This window comes from Balaenoptera physalus (genome assembly GCF_965194825.1).
Source record: "Balaenoptera physalus genome assembly, chromosome: 3".
Lineage (NCBI taxonomy): Eukaryota > Metazoa > Chordata > Mammalia > Artiodactyla > Balaenopteridae > Balaenoptera > Balaenoptera physalus.
Window position 1 is genome coordinate 102,990,708 of NC_138890.1, and position 25,282 is coordinate 103,015,989.

The 25,282-nt window shown below is 37.4% G+C and overlaps 2 long non-coding RNA genes and 1 pseudogene across 5 annotated transcripts in view; all 3 read left to right on the forward strand.

Moving 5' to 3' along the window:
* The window catches only part of LOC309659064, a 1,106,759-nt gene that overhangs the window by 370,474 nt on the left and 711,003 nt on the right, over positions 1-25,282 (forward strand). The gene's annotated exons all lie outside the window — the stretch shown is intronic.
* LOC309658935 (coiled-coil domain-containing protein 6 pseudogene) overlaps positions 1-25,282 on the forward strand; it is a 583,785-nt pseudogene that overhangs the window by 93,255 nt on the left and 465,248 nt on the right. The window lies entirely within an intron of this gene.
* Positions 1-25,282, forward strand: part of LOC309659008 — a 637,438-nt gene that overhangs the window by 15,272 nt on the left and 596,884 nt on the right. For 2 of the 3 annotated variants that reach the window (XR_014262492.1, XR_014262493.1), the window contains exon 1: positions 112-19,856. The exons of the other annotated variant lie outside the window; for it this stretch is intronic. This is a non-coding gene — a long non-coding RNA (uncharacterized lncRNA). Of the gene's footprint in view, positions 1-111; positions 19,857-25,282 lie in introns of those variants that run through there. 3 annotated transcript variants of the gene reach the window in all.

The following is a 25,282-nucleotide window of genomic DNA, read 5'->3' on the forward strand; positions in this document are numbered from 1 at the left end:
TTTTATTGCTGTATCCCAGCTTCTAGAAGGCTCATAGGCATAGAGTAGTTTTGGTACCGAAAGTGGGGTCCCAGCTGCTCACCACTCTAAAGCCAATAAAGAGGCAAGGTTGGTGGAAAGGAAAGTTTGCTTTATTTCAGATGCCAGCAGCCGGGTTGGGGGGAGAGAGCAGACTCCTGTCCAAAGGCCGACTCCCCGCCTGACAATCAGTGGGCAAGAGCTTTTATAGATGGAAGGAGGGGGGCTACATGCAGAAACAGCACAGTCAGCTCTGACAGTCATCTTGAAATTGGTCATGCAGTGGTCTGATCAGTGTCATCTTGATTTAAGTATAGCTAGTCTTGAGTTCCAGGGTTGGTTTGTTTCCATTTCTTAGAGGCAAGTTCTCGGAATTGTGGCAGCTTATGTCATGGCTGCAGCCTGGTCATCATGTAGTTAACGTCTCCCACCTGTTGGGGGTTTCAGTATCTATAAGACAGCTCACAGGACGTGGCTCAGAATATTATCTATAGCCCTTGAAGAGAAACTAAAGGTCCTTGACTATGCTTAATGACTAAACTATTATTTAGTCTTACTGGACTGTTTTCCTTTGTTCCTGAATTTTCTCACTTCTCTGATTAAGCTTTGGTGAAACTTTCCACAGACAAAAGGCAGGCAGAGGACATGGGTGGGGGGAAGGACCGCAGGGTTCTGCTCTGTTTCAGTTACATAATAAATATGCCTTAAGTAGAGGAAGAATATTACATGATTTGTGAAAGTAGTTTTATAATACAAAATATATTTATGAAAATAATAACAACCACCTTTTGAGGATGGATCCATGTCTTAATTACTTTCACAGTGCCTACCTCAGTTTCTGCACCAAAAAATGCTTGATAAATAGGGTCCTGGTTTACACCCATGGTCTCAGCATTAATTATTGACACCTCCTTTAATTTTCACAAGGGTCTCAGGACAATATGGCCCTCTGATTAATAAATTTCTGATGAATGAAATATTAAAAGACTACTCTGGAAAAGTAGAGCTGTTTGAGGTATATCCTACTTTTAAACCATCCTCCCCATCTAATTATTCACTTAACTGAGTGAAGTTTCAAAGAAAATAGCTTAATATGTTCTCCCCCCCACCCCATTCTACTTCCTGTAGCTATCTGAGTTTTATTTCCATTGAATTTCATAATAGATATATTTTTGGATTGAAGGGTAATTCATTTCCAAAGTATTTACTGAGTTGTCGTAATGTTTTTGTTCCTTTAAGGAGCTCCCAATCTGGTGGTGGTATTCATGGCATTTTAGAGCCAATATTATAATTTACAAATATAAATGGTTATGAGTTATTTTTAGAAACATTTTGAGAAAAGGGAAAATGCTTTTAATGCAAATAAGAAAAATAAACCTAAAATTAACATAAACTGGAGTCTTCTAAAATAACAATGATGCTCTTATAAGTTATCATAACTCTGCTCTACCATAAAATCCCTATAATCATAACATCCTAGAAATAGCACCCTTAGATTTTGGCATTCATTTAGTCTTTATTTTTATGAATATTTAAAATTTTTACATTTTGTATAAAAATTTTGTATCCTATTTTCACTCATTATAACATAGGTACTTTCATACCACTACATGACACATTATATGATAAACACATAAGTATGTCTATAATTTATGTAAATTGCTTAATCCATTATCATAGACATTTATTATTACTTTTAATTATAGAACAATTTTGTAATAAACATCCCTATGCCTTAGGTTACTTTATATTTTGATTTCCTTTGAGGAAATAAGTAGAATTACAGGGTTTTAGCCAAATTTTTATAGCTCCTGATATGATCTAAAATGTTTGTACTAATTTATAGCATTTACAACAATTTAAGATGTTATACTTATTTCTAGATCTAATCTTCATATTTACTAAATTGGGTGCTATTTTGTCTTCTGTTATTAGAAGGGAGATGAGAAAACTTGCCAAGCAGATAGAAGGCCAATAGCTACCATGACGCACATACGTAGTTTTAGTACTTATTGGCCTGGTAATATAAGTTAGTGATTAAATGTCTAGATTTCAGATAAAATTAGAGCCAAATCTCACCTCTCTTTAGTATCTGATAGAATTGTAATTTTATATAAATAATCTCTCTGAACCTAAATGGATATAATTCCTACTTCCTAGGATTGCCACAATGTCTGTACATGTTAGGTACACAAAATATTATAGCTGTTATTAATGAAAGTGAAATTAGACTAAGAAAAAGTGCATTTTTGTTTTTACCTGATGATTTTAATATTTAAAGGTTAAATTTGTTTCTGTATGTTTATTTACTATAATTATATATTCCTCTGATATTATTCAGAACTCTTCATATGTATGTGATAGAAATCATGGCAAAGTGATTTTAAGAAAAATACAATCCACAGGCTCACGTGACCAGTTAACTCATGGGTGGATTTGGATTCCCAGGACTCAGAGACTCACACAGTGTTATCAGGGTGTCTCTCGCTCTCTGGCTTCAGCTCTCACTCTGTCCGGTTCTGCTCCTTATAAAGCGGTCGCATTCTCTCCTGTGCAGACAGAAACCCTCCGTGTGGCTAAGGAACAAGCTCACCACTGGTTCCAGGCTTCCTCTTTCCCACCTAACACAGTGGAAAGAGCTTCTGTCTCCCAACATCCGTTATTAAAATTTCTGGGATTTATCCCTCGCTCCTAATCCCAATCCAGCCAGTTTTCTCAGGAGGAGCCCTAAACCCTAAGGCATCCATTGTATGTAATGAATGAATTTGTCTTTTTTGCTTCCGGAAAGGTGCTCATTTTGTTGCTTGAGTTATTTTCAGAGTTGTCTGGCTCAGATGAGGAACTTGGTTGAGGAAGTCTGGATGCAGGTGTTGTGAATGCCCAGGCCAAGGTCAGAGAGATGACCAGAAATACAAGTTTGGGGAATCGTCTTGGCTACCCAAGAGACTATACCTGCTGCCTATGCTTAGATGATGACATTCCAGAGAACACTGTCCGTGTGCCTGGAAGCACATGGATATGCTTGTCTCCCTGGTGAAGGTTCTCTGTCTCCCAAGGCACTGCCCCAGGCTCTGAAGTGAAGCTGTTATCATTGCCACCTTCTGGGGCCCAGAGGAAGCAGGGTTAGGCCAAGTGTATTCTTCTGGCTGCATTCCCAGGTCCTCTTCTTGAGCTCTTTATTGAAGTGCCTCAAAAAGTGGGGGGAGAACTTTTTGAAGTGAGAAACTAGTAATATTCTTTTGGTTGCTAGAGTAACATTCACGCTCTGCCACGAAATGTCCCTTGGTGCCACTGTCAGAGCCATAATAAGGCTCGTTTTGTCAGTTCCAATGTGACATTTCTTATGTTTCTATATAATGCTTCTTAGATTACAGTCCTTAGACAATAATCATTGTCAGCGGGATCATCTTGGAAAACAAAGGAAAACAGGAGCATCTGAAGCCCCCCAGTCTGAACTGTTCTGTTTGCTCTGAGCAGTGTGTGCCTGCTAAGGTCTGAGCTGGCTGCGACCAGTGTCATTTTAGTGAGTGACGGTGTTGACTTGCCTCCTGCTATGAAAAAGGCCCAAATATCCCTTCCACTTCCAGGGCTGTTTGGCCTTGATTTTCGTGTGTGTGTGTGTGTGTGTCAAGTTTTTGCTCAGAAAGCTCTTTCTCCTTTGATTTTGCCTTAAAGGTTACAGGTCACAGTAGGCCGGGTCTGTGAGGATTTTGCTGAATCCTCGGTGAAGAGCAATCATTGCTGTTCGGTTTCCTTCATTGATAGTAACATACATTTTGACAAATAGTATGCTTTAGCCTAAATTATGTGCTCTTGTTTATGCCTTTATCTTATTCTTTAAAAATCTCAATTTTAGGGTCGTGAAAATCCTAGTAGAAGCTAAGGTCCTCTTTGTCAGCTAGCAGGTAGTAATTTCTAGTTTATTTCTAAATAACGTTTCAGTCTGTGTAGACTGAGAAAAGCAGAAAAAAAATGAATCCAATAATAAACTTTCTCAAATAATAGATCCTCTTTTCGTGTAGAATATCCAGCTAATTTGGACTAATGCTTTTGTGTGGATATTTCATTATGCAGATAATTACCTTAATTTGCCAATGGAAATACAGCTACACCTAAACGGAGTTAAAAGTTGGGAATGTGGCCCAGTGCTCTTGATTTTGTTTTATTACTTTACTCAGAATATTAGTTTCTCCAATCCTCTATTGTTCTCTGTACACTTTGATTCCAGGCCAATTCATTTTTACAGCCCCATATTGCACCTCTGTGTGAATAAAGTCTAAACTGTGGATAATTTCAATTGTCTTCTCACATCTATTCTTATGGTTCTAGCTGCCTGCTAGCCATTTCCATTTGACCCATCACAATCTCTAACTCTATGTACCTAAAATCAAGCTGTTAATCTAAAATCACATTTCATTTTCGACCCTAAAACATCCAGCCTGCCTGCCCTCTCAATGGTACCAATGCTTTCCTTCCAGCTACTATCCCTTTCTCTTCCACGCCTTACAGCACAATTCTTCAAAGAGTAGTTTATACCCGTAGTTTCCTAGTTCTCTCCTCTCTTGCTCTCCTGAATCAAATCTAACCAGGCCTTAGCCTCCACCTTTCCACGGAAACAGCTCTTATCACTGATAACCTCCATATTAAACTCAGTACTCAAATCCCAACTCTCATTTTACTTGAATTATCATCAGCGTTTTCTTGACACATTTTCTTTCTTTGGTTTCCGGTGCAACAAACACACTCTTCTGAATGTCTGGTATTTTTCTGGCTGATCCTGCACTGTCACCTTTGCTGGCGCCCCATCACCTCCGTCAACAGGTGGGACTGCCTTGTGGCTCAGTGCTTAGACTTCTCTTTATGTTTATACCCCATACGAACGAAGGTGTTCGCTTTCAGTTTCATGGCTTCAAATATTATGCAAATGTTGGTTACTCTAGACCTATATATCCAGCCTGAAACCCTTCTTTGAACTCCAGACATCTCTACTTGGATGCTTAGTAAACATCTCAAACTTTATACGTTCAGAACTGAGCCTCTGACCCTTCCCCCGTAATTCTGTCTTCCACAGTCTTTTGCATCTCACTAAATCCATTTTTCTAACTATTCAAGCCAAACACCCCAGAGTAATCATTGACTTTTCTTTTCTCTCATAGCCCCAACTCCAATGCATTAATAAATCCTGATATATTGATATTTACATTCACAATCAGGGCTGCCTACATAATTTGTGAGGCTCTAGTGTAAAATAAAAAAATGTGAGACCATTTATTCAATTAAGAATTTCAAGACTATGACAGCAGAGCATTAAACCAAGGGTGGAGTTCCATGAGACTGCCTAAGATGCCTGCCTGTGAAGCCAGTTCACAATATATTTATTCTAACTACTTCTCACCCCTTCCACTCACATGAGCTCCAAGCCACCATCACTTTTTCCTAAACTATTTAAATGGGGTCCTACCAGGTGCCCAGTTCCCCCTCTTGACCCTCTCAAAGTATTCTCAACTGAACAGTCAGAGAGATAATAAAAGATAAATAGGATAATGTCACTCCCTTGCTCAAAACCCTCCAGTGACTGCCATTTCACTCACAATAAAACCTCCATTTCTCTTTCCCCATCCCTCTTTCCACACCTAGGTAACTGCAATATCCTCCCAGCTGCCATAGTACTCTGTCCTGATTTTGATCTCCCTGCATCCCTTAATAAGGCCAGTCTTTATGAAACACTGTTTTTATCACCTCGCTTCATAACACACAATCCTTATCTCCTATCATTTCAACTAAAAACTCCTCTGGCTCTTAAAGCCCTCCACGGTCTACTCCAGTGCTCCAAAAAAACCCCACTGCCCATTTATTTTCTCTAAAAAGCTCCATTCACTTTAGTCAAGCCAGGAAGCCAGGCTCAGCTGTCCTCCATATTCACCCATAATCCTGCTGGCATCATTTCCTTTAGTAGGGAGCACATTTTCTTTTCTTTTTTTTTTTTCTCTATGCTTGTCTTGATCATGCACATCCTCCAAGGCTTACTTTATTTTTTACTTCCTCCCTAAAGCTTTCTCTGACTCTCCCAGTTCTCACTGATTTACCTTGAATTCTAACACCTGTTGAATTTAGACTTTTATATTACCCACTTTAACACAAAGATGTGCTCTCTGGAATTGGTAGCAGGTTGTTTCACCTATAAGCACCTTTTGGGCAGGGTCTGTATCTTTTGCATTACCCACTGCTGAGCCCAGGGAGAATGCTCAACATACATTTATCTATTGACTCGTTATAGACATGATCTTAGTATCTAATAGTTATTGCCTTATTGAACATATGTATTAACAACAGGCACTAAATATTAAAGAAATCAAAGCAGACCTTTTTGGAGTGTACCAGAGAAGGCACCCATGATACACAGAATAATGAGAGTTACCATTTATTGAGCGCTTGGCAAGCATTCTACTAAGGGTTTTACAAAGTCCTCACAAAACCCTATGGGTTAGATATCATTATTGTTCTCATTTTAGTTATGAGTAACCTGAAATTCAAAGGGTTTAAGGAATTTAAGGGATTAAGGACACAAAGCTAGAAATGGGTTTCAAATACAGCTGGTTTGAGAGCTGAGCCCACCACCGAGCTGAATTGCCTCTCGTATGTCTGTTTACTGTAAAATTTGTAAGGCCCTGGACTACTGTAATCATTTCAATACAAAGCTTCCAATATACTTTGCTAAGATACAAATCATATATTTTCTGTATCAGAGAACTATAGAGGCTTTGTACTTTGTTTTGTCAGATATTAGAGAAAAATAGCCAAATATACACCCATTTTCTCAATTATGCCCACTTTATAAATAGCTCTTGGCAACCCAGGGGGCCTATACTGTGAGTGCATAGTACAGTCTTCCAGTCATTCCACCACTGGGACAAGAATTTCAAGGGTCTGCCAGCCTCACAAATTAGTCTCGGAAAGATTTGTTTTCTATAGTTGAGTTTAAAAACATTTTAAATTACATTTCCTACAGTTTGTTTAAAGCTTTTTTTTTTTTCTAGCCTTTCTGAGTTGCAGCTTAATTTTTCACTGTCTCATTTTAATTTCTCTTTCTTTCTGGATTTCATCCTCTCATTCATTATTCTTTGTCTCCTCTCTGTTTCTGGCTTTTCTTCCTGCAGCTGGGCTCTGGTTAGAAGGGGTGGACGCAGCTGCCCAACCGTTTTCACATTCTTCACTGATATGATTTCCTTGAGGTAAAACATCATTTAAGAAGTATTACTCAACAATTAAGTGTTTCTGTCCTCCTCAAATTCTCTGTCTGAAAGTCTGCCAGTAAAGGCCCTTTGCAGTTGTTTGTATTGGTTTGTATCCCTTCCTGTAATGTACTATTTTATTTATGCTGTGCTGCTTTGCCTTTTATGTCATATTTTATTATAGTTCTAATTTCCTCTTTCTATCTAATCTCAACCACTGACTTGGTTCCACTGTTAGCTTTCTTTTTTTTTTTCACGGGGAGGGGGTTCGTTGACTACTTTTCACTGCTTTTTAGACTACATGTTTCGTCAACTTGATGGGCCGGTTTTCACAAGGTTTAGGGGTAATTTTGGAGGCAGGAGTTAAAATCCTCCAAGGCTTAGCAAGAGTCTAACTTGTCCACCATGCTCCTGGCTTGAAGCAGCGATCATTTATATTGATATAACTAGTTAAGGACACAAAGTTATGCCCACAAGACAGTGATTTGGGGTAAAACCTGAGACTATATGGTTTGAATGGTGATTCTAAACAGAAGTTATCTTCTAATCTTTAGACAGTTATCTTAGACTTTTTCAGCGCAGCACTCTAGTTGAATTTTCTTTCTTTTTTTTAAAAAATTTATTAATTTTTGGCTGCGTTGGGTCTTCGTTGCTGCGTGGGCTTTCTCTAGTTGCGGTGAGCAGGGCTTCTCATTGTGGTGGCTTCTCTTGTTGCAGAGCACAGGCTCTAGGCATGTGGGCTTCAGTAGTTGCAGCACACGGGCTCAGTAGTTGTGCTGCATGGGCTTAGTTGCTCTGCGGCATGTGGGATCTTCTCGGTCTGGGGCTCAAACCCACATCCCCTGCATTGGCAGGCGTGTTCTTAACCACTGCGCCACCAGGGAAGCCCTCTAGCTGAGTTTTCAATGGAACCATTAGATGTTTAAAAATCTGGTTCTTATTAATTCATTGAATAACCCTTATTCATTATGCCTAGTTTATCTTCAGATAAATAAGGATGTATCAGGGTAGTTGAATCAAATGCTGCCCTTTAACATTTACAGAAGGAAAAGGGAGAAAGTGGATCCAGGAATAATATTAATATATTTAACAACCATGAACATCAATGATCAGAATGGAAGCCAGTCTCAAGAAGGAGTTGGGTCTTGGAGACTCCTGACATGCTGGTACTTACACCTTGGTTGCTGAATTATTGGGAGACGAGAGTCCCAACAAATGGCACCAGGGGGTGCATGTGGGGTACTTGAGCTAGTAAGGAATTATGTTAATACTTTACTAAGCAGATACATGTCAATCTTGGGTGAGAGTGTGCTCACAGTTTCAGTTACAGTCATCCCTTTCCAACTTATACAATGTGACAGGTGCACCCATAGAATTGGGATGGCGTGTGATTTTTCATGGTGGTTCCTAGTGAAATGTGTCCTGGTCAAGTTTAGATCTTTTAAAATTGAGGTTCGCAACTCTATGGGAATCAAAGCCTATCTTTGTCTACAGAAGGAAGTCTTCTTATATTTCAAAATGCATTAAACTTGGGATTGTTTTGGTTGTACCAGTTATTAAATGTATTTTTCGGAAAATCACTTAATAACTTTGATTTTCACCCTCCTGTTTTTACGGGTAAAAAGAAGGGAATTGCATAAGATGAGCTCTAAGTTTCTTTTAAGATCTAACATTCTTTAATTCTATTTAAATACCAACAAGAAAAGTTCTTCTGCCTGGCATTTAATAGAGGATTGAATAAAAATTAACTCATCTTTTAGAATGTATAGGAAAAGACACAGTATGACCAACTTCAAGGGCATAAAAACCACCCCAAATAATCGTTTATTCACATCTTTCCACAGGTTTCCAACACTCTGTTTATAAAGACTATCTGACTGAAATCTTTTTTTCCTCCCTTAATTTGAATACAAAAGCATATGATAACTATGCTTTTTTCTCTATATGTAGCATTAAATTATATTCTGAAACATCACCATAGCTTTCTTGTGTTGACGGTTCAGAAATCTTCTCTCTGTCTGATGTGAAAGACATAATTTTTAATGTTTATTTCAATTGAAAATGGGTTGAATTTTGTGGAAATTTATTTTTGAGATAGAGTTTGTCATTTCTGGAACCATGCAAAATGAGCTATTTTTTTTTTTTTTTTTTTACATGAATGACACCTATGTAGTAAGTCAGAACGATTAATATGTGGTATAAACAGGCTTTACCTCAAAGAAAGAAACAAGAAAAGATAATTTCTTCTTAAACCTTAAAAACCACTAAGCAAATAATCTGGATCACACACCAGAATTCTGTTAACTTTTCGTGTGTCCACAGTTCTCTGAAGCACAAAAGCTAAATTGTTTAGGTCACGTGGTTCAACATCCACACTGATGACCTGTTCTACAGACAGCAGCTTTCATCCCTAATGATCACATTTTGATAATGCTCTTATTTAGAAGCTAAATCATGATCTTTCATACAAAACTAAATATATTCCCCTTAAGGTGAAGACTAATATTTTGCCTGTTCTAATTATAGTATCAGTTGTCATGCTATAGGTCCTCTATGACAGACATGCCATTAATGAGGGAAACAGCCATAAGACAATGAGAACCTTGTTTAAGGTTAAGGTTCAGTATATTTTGATTGACTTTAGGTGTAATCCTTTTTGGTTCCAGTTTAACTGGAGTGTATGTGTTTATTAAAGACTATACAACTAAAGAGTGAAACTAAGAACTAGAACTAGACACCAGAAAGGGGAATTACAACAGGAAAGATTCAGCATAAAGATTTGGCCATCTACTTACCCATCCACCATTAAAGAAATATTTATTCAGGGCCTTGTATTTTCTAGACAATGTGTTCATTTTTGTGATAGTAAAGGAAAACAGATCTTGATCTCAAAAAATTCACTTTTGGGGTTACATCAAAGATAAATTATAATATACTCAGGTTTGTGAAACTAGAGAAACTTATAGAAAGTACAGTTGATAACAGTAAAAAAAAAAAAAAATATATCTTATATCAGGCAGTCATCTAAGCAATTTATATTTAATCTTTATGATACCAAGTATGAGATAGGTACTACAATTATCATTCTCATCTTACAGATTGGAAACTGAAGTACAGGAGGTTATTTGTCCAAAGTCACTCAGTGATTCTGGGTCAATTGAGAGGAATCACTTCTCAGAGGGGAGATTGAGTCTTCTCAAAGAAGAGATTGATTAGCTTCTGAGAACAGTTACAAAGGACCCTGCATATGGCAACTACTGAGCCAAGTAGCTCCTTCCAAAACCATACCCTATAGAAGGATGGTTCTGTCCAGAGTATCTAGAATATTTTGTCCAGAATATGTATTACTTATACTGCTGAACAAGGCTGCAATGGCCAGTACTCTTGATATCACATTTCTCTTCCCAGTTATGTGTATGCTACAATGAGTCATTGATTTTTAAAGTCTACTTATTGAAAAGAGCTTACCAGCTGACAAATTTCCCCACTTTTTGATTATCTTAATCAATACTGTGTCAGTCTGGGTATTAGTCAGGTTTTATCTATATCTATATATCTATATCTATATAACTAACATGATATGTATCTATCTATCTATTGAGAGAGAGATTTATTTATCATGAAGAATTAGCTCATGTTAAAGGAGGCTGAGAAGTCCCACAGTCTGCCACCTGCAAGCTGGAGACCCAGGAAAGCCAATGGTATAGTTCCAGCCCAAGCCTGAAGGCCTGAGAACTGGAGCACTGATGGTGTAAGTGCCAGTCCCAAAGCAGGAGAAGACCAATGTCCCAGCTCAACAGTCAGGCAGAGAACAACTTCTCCCTTCCTCTGCCTTTTTGTTCTATTCAGGAGCTTAATGGATTGGCTGACACCTACCCACATTGGGGAGGGCAATCTGCTTAACCCAGACAATTGATTCAAATTCTAGTCTCTTCTGAACACACCATCAAAGACAAACCCAGAAATAATGTTAAATCAAATATCTGGGCACCCTGTGGCCCAGTCAAGTTGACATAAAATTCACCATCCCAAGTACCAATGTGTGAAGTGTCTGATTAGTGCTGGGTTATCAGGGACCCAAAGAGAGAGAAAGGCCCATTGCTGCTGGCAGGGGTGCAGACACTTTAGCTGACAGACCACAGATCCACCTCTGGATGGTTCTCATTGCCCCATGTTAGAGTTTGCTGGATCCAAGAAGTGCTAGATAAACCTGTCCTGCCAGTCACTCAAGAGAAAAAACATCAAGGAAAATAGTAATTCAGATGGTATATGTGAAAAAGATTTTTTATAAGGTTTAAAATACTGCACAATCTATTTTCCACCTAAAGTAATTAGGGGGATTATATCCAATTTTGTTGAGAATGCAGGGAAATGAATTCACTTATCACAGTTATAGGACTGTAAATTGGCACAATCTTTTGGAAGGAAAATATGCATATATTTTGACACGATAAGATATAATAGATGTGCACAGAGATAAGCGAACAGTTGTTAATTATAGACACTTTATTTTAAAAAAAAAAAAAAAAATTGAAAAAATTTACCTGGTGATAGGGGATTGGCCAGATAAATGATGTTACAGCTAAACAATGGGATACTATGTTACATCTAAACAATGGGATACCATTTAAATATCACATTGTGGGAAGATTATTTATTGAAATAGGGAAAACAATACTATTTAGTCTTGAGCAAAAAAAGCAGACTACTAATATATTAGTATATTATTAGTATGTTAAATAATATGTTACAATATTATACAGTATACTTTTACAAAGAAAGGTCAGTATATATGTATATAATATAAAATATAAGTGTAAAATTATATATAAATATGTGTACATATATAGACACATTCAAGAAGACTATAATATTTTACTAGTAATGGAATTAGAATCTTAAAAAGTTGCTTCTTTTCTGCATTTAGCATGAGTTGTGAAATTAGGAAAAAGCTAATAATTATTACCTAGATTATTGTTAGGTAGAGAGAAATCCAAATAAAATAAAATAAAATTTATGACATTAAATTGCTTTTTAATTATTATTTTTAATAAACCTGGCCCTTCTCCATATTTGAGCTCCACTTCGCCCACACCATTTACCTGTTCTTGGGCTAATGCCCTTCCTGACTTCTTTGATAAGGATTCCTAACTTCTTTAATAAGGATTATTATGTGTTTTTTTTACTTGTTTTAACTAGTCTACATTTTTTTTATCATCATTTCACATATGAGAAAAGAGCTCATAACTAATAAGGGGCAGTCCTTTTGTGATGGCATTAGTTTCATTTCAGTATGCTCTAGGTCAAAATCAGGCTGAGGCTGGGCCACAGGTGTTGGGCTAGTTGCCATAGTTTCCGCTAAGATTTAAAAAGCATGAGATTTTTCACATATAAAAAGTCAGATATGGGAGTTTTGTTGAAAAACAGGTAGCTCTCACAATGCAGAGTCTGAGTTCCTACCAGACGGTGACGGGCTGGAGACGAGCAGCCGCTATCCTCTGAAAATGGTGCACGTGATCCAGCCTGCCATGTCCCACCACGCCACACTTCATACTTGGCTGAAATATCTTGCCTAAATTTATAGGCATTTCAGTTTGCTATCCATATTTGAATCATCCCTATTTTCACCACATTTAAGGATAAGGTTGAAAGAATTGAGTGTTCTTTTTACTATCTTAAGTAAATCATCTAGATGACAATTGAACCTCTAATTTCAGGGTATGTTTCCTTTTTATTTCCCCAAAAAGATGAGGGTGGGAGAGAGAGAGAGGGAGAGAAAACAAAGTGCATAAGAAAGGCATTTGTCAGAGGAAAGCATGAAATGTGAAGGAAACTGGTATTTGTAAGATTTTGTTTCTTCTGGTTTACAACTTTATCAATGCCCGTACAAAATTACTTTATTTGTATCTGAACAGTTCAATATTTATTCAGTTTGTGCTTTAAAGTAAATACTTGAGCCTTTTTTCCCCAACTGCCTTTGTGTATAGGAGCAGAAAAATAATGGAACATTAGAAGGAAGCTAGCTTTGCAAATTTACTGAAATGAAAAACAGAAAAGCAGATTAGCTGGGAGTACTCCAAGGGGGCAATGATGCTGTGGCCTGTCAGGACATTGAGGCATTAACCGATGTGCAATTAAAAAAATAAAACCTGTGAGGAGGCAATGCAGGAGAATAAAAGCCTATTAGAGCGCTCCTAAGAGTTGAGGCTCTTGCCAGCAGAGCCATCTGTCAAGAGATTATGGAGAAGAAAATTTCCACAGGAATTTTCCCTTGGGACCAGATGAAGTGCCAAGAAAAGGTGTGTGGCATCAGGAGTGAGGACAAACTCTGAGAGTCTTCCGCAGTGCTTATCACAGACAGAGAGGGAACCATCAACCCACTGGGTCTGAGAGAAGAGAAGACAGGGCAGTCCCTGTATTGCTTTTGGCCAGAGAACCTAGGTTGTCTTAACAAGAGGTCATGAAAACCAGTCTCTTTTAAGGTAAGTTAAACTTTGTTGTATTGAATCCTAAAATTTTTCTATGATTCAAGGACAATGAAGTAATATGTTGAACTTTGCATACTAAGGATTCTAATACAAAAATGAACGTGAAGTTTGAGTCAAATTGCAGGAGGTGATCAAAAAATACTTGAGCAAAAATGAGAATGTCATTTTTTTTTTTTAACTTGAATCTTTGGAGTTTATGAAAATACCCAAGACATTTACTTACATGAAATGTTGTAGTAAAATGCTCTTTTCACTTATTTCTTCCAAGTAAATGCTGGGTGATGGACTCCATGAGTATTTGCCTCTAGAGAATCCAGTTCATGCCATGCTGTGAAATAATTAAAAACCATACAACCATGAAAGTTACAAGAGTTAATAATAGGGACAAATATTTCATAAAGTTCCTGGAATCATGTCAGGAAAAGATAGTTTAACTTTTAATTCTAAGTAGATCTTAGTTCATTCCCTGACCTATGTTCCCATATAGTACTATTTTGTGTTTTTAACAATATTTATTCCCCATTTTCCTTGTGATTAATTTTATTTTTCTTTCTTTTTTAAGATAAGAAAATATGTTGATTAAAAATTGAAATAAAAATACCACAGATTTATGGTCTAGATTACAAGATAAACATGCATTTTTTATTTCACATTTTTTAAGTCAGAAAAAGAGTTATCTTTTTAAATGACAAGAAAATAAACATGTAAGAAGATAGGTCTCATGCTAATTTAGCAAGTATTTTTAAACCTATAGTACTGATAAGAAATTGTTAATCAGAAATTGGGACTAAATGTAGTTTAATTCAATTTTATATTATCTTGATCAAAATAGAGACATTTCATTTATCACATTGGTTACTTAGAGAAATGGATATGAACAGACATAAATATAAATGCTAAACAGTGGTAAGAAATAATCTTATCTTATGGGAAAGAACACAAAGTCCAAGAAAACAGTGCTAATTCTGAGGGATCACAGTGATCCAGTGTTAATGCTGGCACTGTGCCTATATCAGATTATTGTGTCTAACTGGAGAGAAATTATCTTGTGAATTTAAGTCGAATTATCCTATGAGTTCAATTATAGTGGAAAATTAATTTTAATAACCCAGGTTTTTGAATCTTCCTTTCTCTCTTACAAAAGAACAGTTTTGCCTGAATCATCAGCATATTGTTTACATTCTTTTTTATTTCATTATTTCATTCAATCTTCCGTTCACTTTTTCACGTAACCAGTATTTAGTGAGTGATGTTCAGGTGGAGGGCATTATTGGGCTAGGCATAAAAGTAGTGAATGGACGTGGTCCCTACTCTCAAAAGGCTTACAGTCCAACACATGGCATATAACTTCTCCATTCAGCTTCAAAATAATTTGAAAACCAAAACTTAAATATTACTTCAACAACATGAGGTTAAGACCAACCGAAGTTAAGGCTAACAGAAGTTAAGTGACGGCAATAGGAAGTATCTGTGTTAGTAATATAATTCAAGACTTTCAGTGCATTGATTTTATTTGTACTTCAGTATTTAAAAATTTTTTTTAATTAGTAAGGACTGAAATAAGCATTATTTACTCTGCTCTTGGATTGTCATTAAATATAGTTTGAGGTTCTTTAGAAAATGTGGAACAGGTTAATTTTACATGCAGAAAAAAGGGAATTCCTGTTCAATAAAAAGTAGACAAAGTATACTGGGATATTGACAAATACTGCATCTCGTTTGTGGTCAAAGCCTTATCTCTGCATCTAGGGATACATCTCTGTATATTAAGTATATTTGAAATTAGAGATTAGATTCTTACCTGCTATATCCACTCTTGTTCCTAAGATTGATTTGGGGATATGTGCATTTCAAGCATTTTTGGCAATATTACAATAGTTGGTCCTGAACAAAAGTGATATTTAAGTTTTTGAGTTATGGAGATCCTCTCTGGGATCCTTGCCAGAAATAATGAAGTTCTCGTTTGGATGAGTGGGTCTGGAAACTGTCACCTCAAATAAAATGCATTTTATGATAGAGTGCTATTGCCATATTTTTTCAAAATAATGAAATACTAAGTTTAATAGTATTTTGATAATGTAACATATGTGCAGTAATATGAATATAACATTCTTTTCATAGAGAATGGATTAGTCAAAAGGGAGCAAGTTGGAATCATGTAACCATACAACTGTTAGGAACAAAATCTGGGGCATTAAAATAAAATCATAGTTCAAAGGCCTATGACTAAAGAGAGCAACTGATTGCTTTTGACTTTTTTTTCTTTCAGATAAAACGTATAGTAGGTTTCTAGTTAAGAGTTTGATGTTTTTAACCTTCATTTATTGGTCACAAAACATGTTCTTATACTATATATTTTAAAATATTTGTCCCCTTTTGTCTCTGCTGAGCACATAGTGGTGGAGGACTCATCATTTTGGAGGCTGCCTGATTATTAAGGGGGTCCTAGTCTCCTCCCTGCCTCACTAGCACCTGATTGCTTTATATCCAGAAAGTGGTAGATCAACTTCTCTTCAGATTCAGTAAATCACGTGAAGTAGTGCGGCATTATCTTTAAGCGTGAGGTGCTAATATCAAACTTGCTGGGTTTCAGTCTTGACTTTTCTAATTACTACTTTGTGAGGGCAAGTCTCTTACCTACTTTTGCCAGCTGTAAAATGGGCATAAAAATGGCACTATTATTATTGTGTGGATCAAGTGAGATAATGTACATACAGTGCTTACCATGTTGTAAACTCTCACAAATATTAGCGATGATGATGGTGATAAGAGTTTGAAGAAATTCAGACCTTCCCAGTGCCTTGCTTGAATTCTTGCACTAGCCTCTAATTGTGTCCAGTCTGTGGTATCTTTATTGCATCCCATGCAAGTTGCCAGACAGCTTTCTCAAAAGCGCAAATCTGATACTATTACTTTCCTAAAGTGGCTCTCCATTACCTTTGGCTAAAGGACTCATACTTCCTAGTATGGACTACGAGACGTCTCTCTCACCCTCTCTGCAGTTTCTCACACCTCTGAGTCTTGGCACATACCGGTCCCTCTGCCTGGAACACTTAACTCCTGTTCCTTACCTGGCTAATTTGAACTTAACCTTCAACACTCAGCTAAAGCTGTCAGGAAGACTTTTCTGACCCCACCTTCACCCACCCCTCTTTATCCTCAGGACTGTACATGTTTCTAGTCTGTCAGCTTGTCATTTCCTTCAAAAGACTGTGAACTATTTGAAAACAGGGGCTATATCTTTTTTTCATTAACCCAGAAATTAGTACAATTTCTGTCACATAGAAGATGTATAATAAATGTTAATAGGTTGAATGAATGTTCTGGTGAGCAGGCAAGGAGCAGTGATACTTCTCCTCTTACAACTGTGTTTATCTTCTGGGTACTGATGTCATGCAGGGGTACTGACCTAAACACATGCCTCCACGAAAGGCAAGGCAAGAATGGCCAAAGTACACTCTGTGAACATGCTTTTGCGTCTCTAAAAACAATCTTATTTTATGCTTTTTTGCTGCTGAGCTGGAATAAGAGAACCAGATATAGTGCTTTTAATTGGAAACATAACTTTTAAACTGTACATTGACAGTAAAGAATGAATTATTTTTGTTGAAATTTTTGATCAAACTAGTTGGGCTAATGTATCACCAAAGTGTTGGTCAGAAACTTTTGGATCTTTGTTGTTCACCCCTCTCTGTAGAGTTTATTTAATCTTGTGCTTGGAAGTCAAGATTGCAATAGTTCTTAGAATGATTATATCAGTATAGATGTAAAGATGTGGTCTTAGGAAATAAGATTCATATCCTAAAAATACTGTATTAGTCTATTAGTGTTATTAGGAATAAATTCAAAATGTTTATGGAAACAATTGAGCTATTTTATGAGACTCCCTCAAATTCTGTTTTGCTGACATTCTGACAATGAATTGGGATTTTAATGCGATTTGTATATTTTTGAATAAGCAAATAGAGAAGACAGGTACAATCCCTCTCCCTTCTTCAAATGGTGAGCTGCTTCTAGATGCTGCAATTTTGCATTTCCTGCCCTTTGAAATAAACTGTTTTCAATCTGGAGCAAGAGCCTCTATGCCCAGTTTCCTGCCCTTTTCTCTAGCACCCATTAGGGGTCTCTGCCACTGCTGCTGTAACTATTAGAAGAGCAGAAGAGGGCAAATATCTCATCACTGGCATGTGCTCACTGCTGCATTTCTCATTCTGCTGCCAGCTTCCACTCCTCGGCCCCTTCTCTTTCTTGGCACCCATATGGAAGTGACCCTGCTTGGAGTCTCGCTTTCTAGGTTCCATATCTGTAGCACTGTGCAGTGAACCAAGACTCAGCACCAGCTAGTTGCATAGGTCTTGTCCTAATGTGAAACTTGTCAGGTAGCTGGGCTATCTCCAGGGTTTTCTTTGTTGACCCTTAATATGAAAGCAAGTTGCGGCCAAGCTGGCTTGGAATGAGAATATCGCAACCCCACACTTAACTGCTCTGAGAATGAGTTATACCAGAGTAATAATGAGTGATAATCAAACTATACTACCTTCTGATGTAAGCATTTAGTTTTCCTTCTATCCTTTACTCCTTATGGTCTACTCAGAAAGGTGCCAAAGGCTATTTTTTATTTTTTCTTTCAACAATATGGACTGAAGGTCTATTATGCCGGCTAATATTTTAAATTAAAATTTTACTCCTTGGGTAAATGAGTCTACATGTGAATTCTCTAATTGCTTCTTTGTGTTTCCAGGACCTGGCATAATCCTTGGCACAGAGTAGATATTTAATCCTTGTGAATACTTGAATGCGATACTAACTAGAGTTGAGTGCCTAGTATATATAGGCAACTTGGAGAAACGGTGTAGATTCTACTTCACTTTTAGGAAGACAGATGAACTGGCATCAGAAAATAGCTGAGAGACCATTGGATTTCTCTGAGATATTTTCACAAAAGAACAGTCACAGGACGGAGCCCTTAAGGCCCATTATGAGACCTCACAAATCATCCCTTTTTAAAGCCTACTTCTAAGGTTATACAGAAACACAACTGGTGGGGGGGGACCATGGAATCCCATGGACTACAAGTCAACAATGCCTCGGGAAAATATCTAATAAAATACTAATTTTGAAACTGTTTTATGTAGTTGAGAAGTCCAGATTAAAAGAATAACAATCAAATGGAAACTGAATTAATTGACAGATTTCATCTATGTATATAATTCAGTTCCTGTTTCCATTCTTGTTTCAATAGCAGTTTCTCTGCTGCCATTCTTCACAACATTGCTGCAATAAACACCTTACTATTGTCTGAGTTCTGCAAAGTTACATACAATATAATTTCTGGTACATGTATGCATGGAATTCCTTTCTTATTACTAACAGTGAACACCATAGAAGTCTACATTTATATAATAGTTTATATTTTATTAGTTATAAATGTTAGCAATGTGAGGGACCTTAGCAGGTCTAAACAAATTTGCTCATTTGATAGATGAGGGAACTGAGTCATAAAGTGATTAACTTATTTTTTTCCCCCATGGAAAAATTAACCAAAAATTGTCATTCAAAGTTATGTTTTCTATTATATGAAAAGTGATTGTCAATGAGACGCTCAAGGTCAAGGTTGATATCTGGCTTTATCTTCTTTTAAAAATGAATTTAATGACTTCATTAAAATCTAGGGATGTATAAAAGGCAGCAATACTATCACTCCATTAACAGAGATTTACTTATCAGGGTTTCAAACAAGGAATTCATCAAGCTAAAATTCTTTCCAGAGAACAGAACTGTCCTATATTTAAGGAACATGAGGCCCATATCTTCTGTCATGCCCTTGAAAATTCTGACAACATACTCTAATGTGGCTGCAAGAGGCTGCTCTCTGTCTCAGCTGGCTCAAGGTACAGAAACTCTTTAGAGGGCCAATATGCTCAGAGCATCCTGGCATGTCTGTTCTGAATCAAGCTTCCATATTCCCAAGTTAACCTACCTAGATATCCTTAAGGCTGTTTATCCTTCTAGGTGTCCTTAAGGCTGAGAACTGGCCTTTAGAGGAGAGTCATCTCCCACAGCGGCTCAAGACCCAAGGCTATTCAAGAGAAAAGGCAGAAACAAGTACAGGAAAATAGTGAGTAAAGCTTCGGTACACACTCTACACACACACACACACACACACACACACACACACACACACACACAAGCAGTTTACAGAGAGAGAGAGACATACCATGGCAGTGACTTCTTTATCTTGAATAAAGAACTAAGTTCTTTAAAGAAAAATGGCATAATTAGAATAAAACTGTCTTGACTCAAAGAATCTATGGTCCTGTCAAATTGGCCTTTCTGATCCTTGAACTTGCCAAATTTGTCTTTGTCTCAAGACCTTTGCATCAACTATTCTGCTGCTTGAAATGCTCCCCCTTTATGTTCATGCGACTGACTTCTTGTCATCATTTGTAATTTTGAACTTAAATATCAATCTCAGAGAGGCTTTTCCTGACAATTCTAAGAAAGGCAGGCTATTACTGCCTGCATCACCCTATTTTAATTCTTTGCATTGCATTATGCTCATCAATATCTAATATTTTTTATTGTTTACATTAAAATGTGTATTCTATCTTCCCCCTTACCTTGGCATAATATCAGACCCCATGAGGGCAGAATCTTGCTTGTTCCTTTATATTCCTTGGTTGACACATAACAGATACCCAATAAATATTTACTCAGTGGATAGCTTTTTCAACACCAGAGATTAAAAAGTTGAGTTATAACTGGCGTTTAATAAAAAGTTGTTTAACTGAATTTGAGGACTAATAATAGTGGAGGGAATTCCAATAAAGTTATCTCTCTCACAATTTTCTTTGACATTTTCCTTCCACTTACTAATTTGGGGTGAAATGTCCTTGATAGTTTGCCTTAGATATGAAAGAAATCAAAATACTTGATACAAGTTTTGGTGAGATTTAGCATTACGCTGAAGTTTGATTTTAAGGCAGAGATGGTTTCTACATATTTCACAATTGATTAAACAGTCAACCAGAATACATTGAAGGGTCAGGTTTATGAGATTCCTTTACTTTGTATTTGTTATGTGTAGGCTTTTAGATGAGGAATATGTTTAGACTAAAAATATCATGCCATTATTTTTATTACAATGCGTGGCACATTGCTGTTCTCTTTAGTTCTGTTACTTATGTTATTTACTTCTATTGAAAAACAATGACAGAGGAACACCACTAAGTTTAATACAGAGTTTAGTAATGATGGTTTTGTGATGGTAAGCAGAATCAGTGACAAGCCAACTAACTCATTTTCATACAAAACAGAATTATAATTGCCAAATCTTTATTTATTTATTTTTGGGCAAGTCTAGTAATCTTCTAAAATAACCTCAGTTTGATAATATTCTACTAAGAGCACATCAAGAGCACGTTGTGACAACTGATTCCAAAAAGTATTGAGTAATTTACTTTAATATGCTGACAACAAATCTGCACCAATTTATGAGAACACTGGACGAAAGCCCAAGAAATGAAAAGGGCATATTTCGGTAACTATAACACACCCCATTATCAAACCTGAGACTGAGATTGGCACATACTAAAAAATGTTGCTATCTCTTAATCTGCCACTCCAGCATGTTTCAAAAACTTCCATAACCAATAACTGGGTCTCCCAAAACATACTTCCAGGTCCATTCCCTCACTGCCTAAAGCATTCAGTGTGTCTGTGACGTGGTCCTGATGCTGTGGTTTTTGCTTGAGCATGACGGAAACCATGTGAGATGCCTCTGTCCTCCACTGCATCCTGGACCCTGCTGTCCTGCTGGATTTTGCTGACATCAAACAGAGACCTTAGGGTTCAGAAAGGCTGGGCAGGTGCACCAGACACATCAGAGGCAAATATGTAACAGCACGGAGCATTTCTGCTTGGCTTGTTGGGTTTGACATGCCAAAATAGCCCAGAAGGAATAGTAGTGCCTTTTGAAGTAGCTGAGATGCTTCCCCGATGTCACTTCTCTGAGTTTTAGATCAATGCCTGGAAGATGAATCAGAGCATGTGAGAAGAGTCACCGAGGGGAAATGTGTTGGAAAGCTTGCAGGAGTGAAGCACCCAAGCCCAGAGAAAAGATGGGGTGAGATGTGCAAGCAGGAAAAAAACAAAGGGCTGAGTCATTGGAGGCCTAATTGACAATGGCACAGCTGTGACAACAATTTGCCGGCAGCCTGACCTGTTTGATGAAAGGGCCTCTGCTTTCCTTGGAACCTCAGATTTGCAGCGACTCATAGGAACGCACCACTCATGTTTCCAGCTGGCTCAGCCTCATAAATACCTAAACTCACAAGATGACATTTTTAATGCTCTGCAATTGCTATTCTGCATTTATATTTATTGCAATTCAACATATCCATTAGTGCATCTATCATTGATAAGTTTGTCACTGCTTCAGGAAAACAGTCCATCATGCTGCATCAATTTCCCTTTACAAGCTATTAATGTACTATATAATGCAGCTTACAATATCATGTGGATGTATTTGATTAGAGAGGTGCCAGAGTCAGTCAGATTGAACTGAGAATTGCAAGAGGACCCAAAATCTTAATTTATTTATTGTAAAGATGAACAGCCTTGGTGCACAGTGAATGTGTTAATATAACAGGTGTATGTTTTTCACCTTCTCAAACAGGCACTGAAAAGAACAAACTTAAGCAATCTATTTTGACTCAGTTTGAAGCACAGCAGACCTACAATATTTTGTTGACACTTGACATGTTTAGCAGAATCATATTCATGTTTTAATATTTTCTGCATGCAATTAGCAACTTTATTCAGGAAACAATGATGGCATATGAGTCCAGGAGATAGGACCAACTATGGCTTTCTGAAATAGGGTAAATAAAAATATTAAAACTTAGTAAATAAAACAGATTTTCAATACATGACTTGAGATAATTCTGGATGCTATAACAATTTCTGTTAAAAATAAAAACGCATCTAAAACCCGACGCAGCCAAAAAAATAAAGGAAATAAATTAAAAAAATAAAAATAAAAACAAAAGGCACCTGTACAACAAAAATTCTAAATTGTATAGAAATGAACAGTGCTCATGTGTATGGACTATATTATTTCATTCTTTCATTCTGCAATTAGGATCTGGCAAATCACTGATGTCCATGGAATCCAGAGGCTGAACTATATCAGGACAGTCTGAGCTATTTTAACAATTCTGGCCATAGTAAAATGCTTGAGCCACTTTTTAAATCTTATTGTATCAATTGCAAAATGTAAAGGAAGACACATTATGCACTTAAAAAATATGTGAAATATTGGGAAATCTACCCTTGAAAATTGTTTTTATAGAGGGGTTATACATGGATAAACACTGGAGTCAGGCATATAGGCACTTGAACCCTTACTGAGTTACTTTTCAAATGTGTGGCATTGAGCAAGGTAATAATTTCTTTAAACCTCAGTTTTCTGCATGTTTAATGATGAAGATAAGACCCATGCATAGGATTGTTCTTAGAATTAAATGAGACACAAATTGTGGTACATCCACACAATGAAATACATGTAGTTGTTGGAAAGATTTAGATGGCCCTGTATGGGATGTTACAAAATAATTGCCAAGGGGACTTCCCTGGTGGCACAGTCGTTAAGAATCCGCCTGCCAATGCAGGGGATACGGGTTCGAGCCCTGGTCCAGGAGGATCCCACATGTCTCGTAGCAACAAAGCCCGTGTGCCACAACTACTGAGCCTGCACTCTAGAGCCTGTGAGCCACAACTACTGAAGCCCGCGCGCCTAGAGCCCGTGCTCTGCAACAAGAGAAGCCACCGCAGTGAGAAGCCTGCGCACCGCAACAGAGTAGCCCCCGCTCGCTGCAATTAGAGAAAGCCCACACAGCACCAAAGACCCAACGCAGCGAAAAATAAATAAAATAAATAAATTTATTTTAAAAAATTGCCAAGAACTAGTTAGATTAAAACCATCTAACATTAAAGTATTTTAGATTTTATGTTAAAATACATATAACATATATGCACAGAAAGATTTTGGTGGGATATCCAAAATGTGGAAATGTGTGATAAGGTAAGGGAAGAGTAAGATTTAATTTTCATATTATGTCCGTTTATACTGTCTGATGTCTTGCTATTTGTTCATATTATTTTTATGATTAAATGCATAGTTTAATTTTTTAAAAGGATGTAATTCATTAAAATGATTAATATTATCTGGCATATGTGAGAGCTCAGTAGATGTTGGCTGCCAGTAATAAATGCCCCTTTTCCCCATGAGATGTGATAGAAATTTTGCTCCTGCTCTAATAAGTAATGTAAAGTTTGAGGTTAAATAAGGAGTTGGCATGGGAACAGATGGATTTTCAAAGTTCATGTGATAAATGTCTCTAAGTGTGGGTGCATTGGAAACACAGGAGCACCAATAGTATGAGGGGCTGCTTAGAAAGACTGCTAGCCATTCAAGGGCATCATTACAAGCATAGTGCACAGGATGAGGAAGGCAGCCCTTCCTGTCTACTCCTCCCAGTCACAGCACTCTGGAACCTTGTGCCCCGAGTGGGTTCCCTATTTTAGGAGAGATGTCACAGGTTCGAGTATGTGCAGAGGAAGATGACCAGGACAGCATAGGGAGCAGAGTCCGTATCAACATGAATAGTTCATGGAGCTGAGGACCCGGAGAAGTGAATGAAAGGGAGCCCTCATAGTGACAGTTCAAGGGCTGCCACACAGAAGAGGGATTCAGCTTAATCTCTGTTAGTTCCTGAGGGCAGAACTGGGAGCACTGAGTAGAAGTTTAAAGGAGACATATTTCAGCTTGCAGCTGCAGCTAAACCCCAGCATGTCATGATTTATAGCAGCAAATGCCACCCTAGGCAAGGATAGAATTTTCTGTTAAATTCTGAAGATAAAATGTACCAAAGCATCTGGATTCTCACAAGGATAAGGTCCCAAACTTAAACTAAATAAATAATCCCCGCAGATACTGCTTTACAAAGGTTAGATACATCCAGTGGATGAACTTGTGTCGGCAGCAGAGCTCCCTGCCCTCCTTGGCTCCATCTCCTCACTGCTTCCAGCAGCATTCGGTAAAGCACATCATCTTCTTGATTCTGCTTTTAGCCCCTTCTCTTCATTCTGGTATCATAGCCTACAGAGTTTAGATACTGGACATTACTGCCTGCTGATGCTGGATTTGTCTCTTTGCCTCCAAAGGGCCCCCTTTTTTTATCCTGTGACCTCATGGTCTTCCATTCATACTTCTGCTGTTGTATTTAACTTCTGCCTTGCATTAGCATTAGTTGGGCAATACTTGTTTCTACTCACTAAAACAGAAGCTCCTTGAGGGTTGACACAATGTATTTTTGTGTCCTAGTATCTTAGAAGAAAGTAAGCCTCAGTAGATTGAATCACACCCCTTTCTGAAGAGCAAATGGGGGCAATCACAGATTTAAACGTAGATTTAAATGTTTTTAGCAAGCCATCCATCACCTCTGTATGACCATTAGTTTTGCTAGAGATCATCTATCTCTG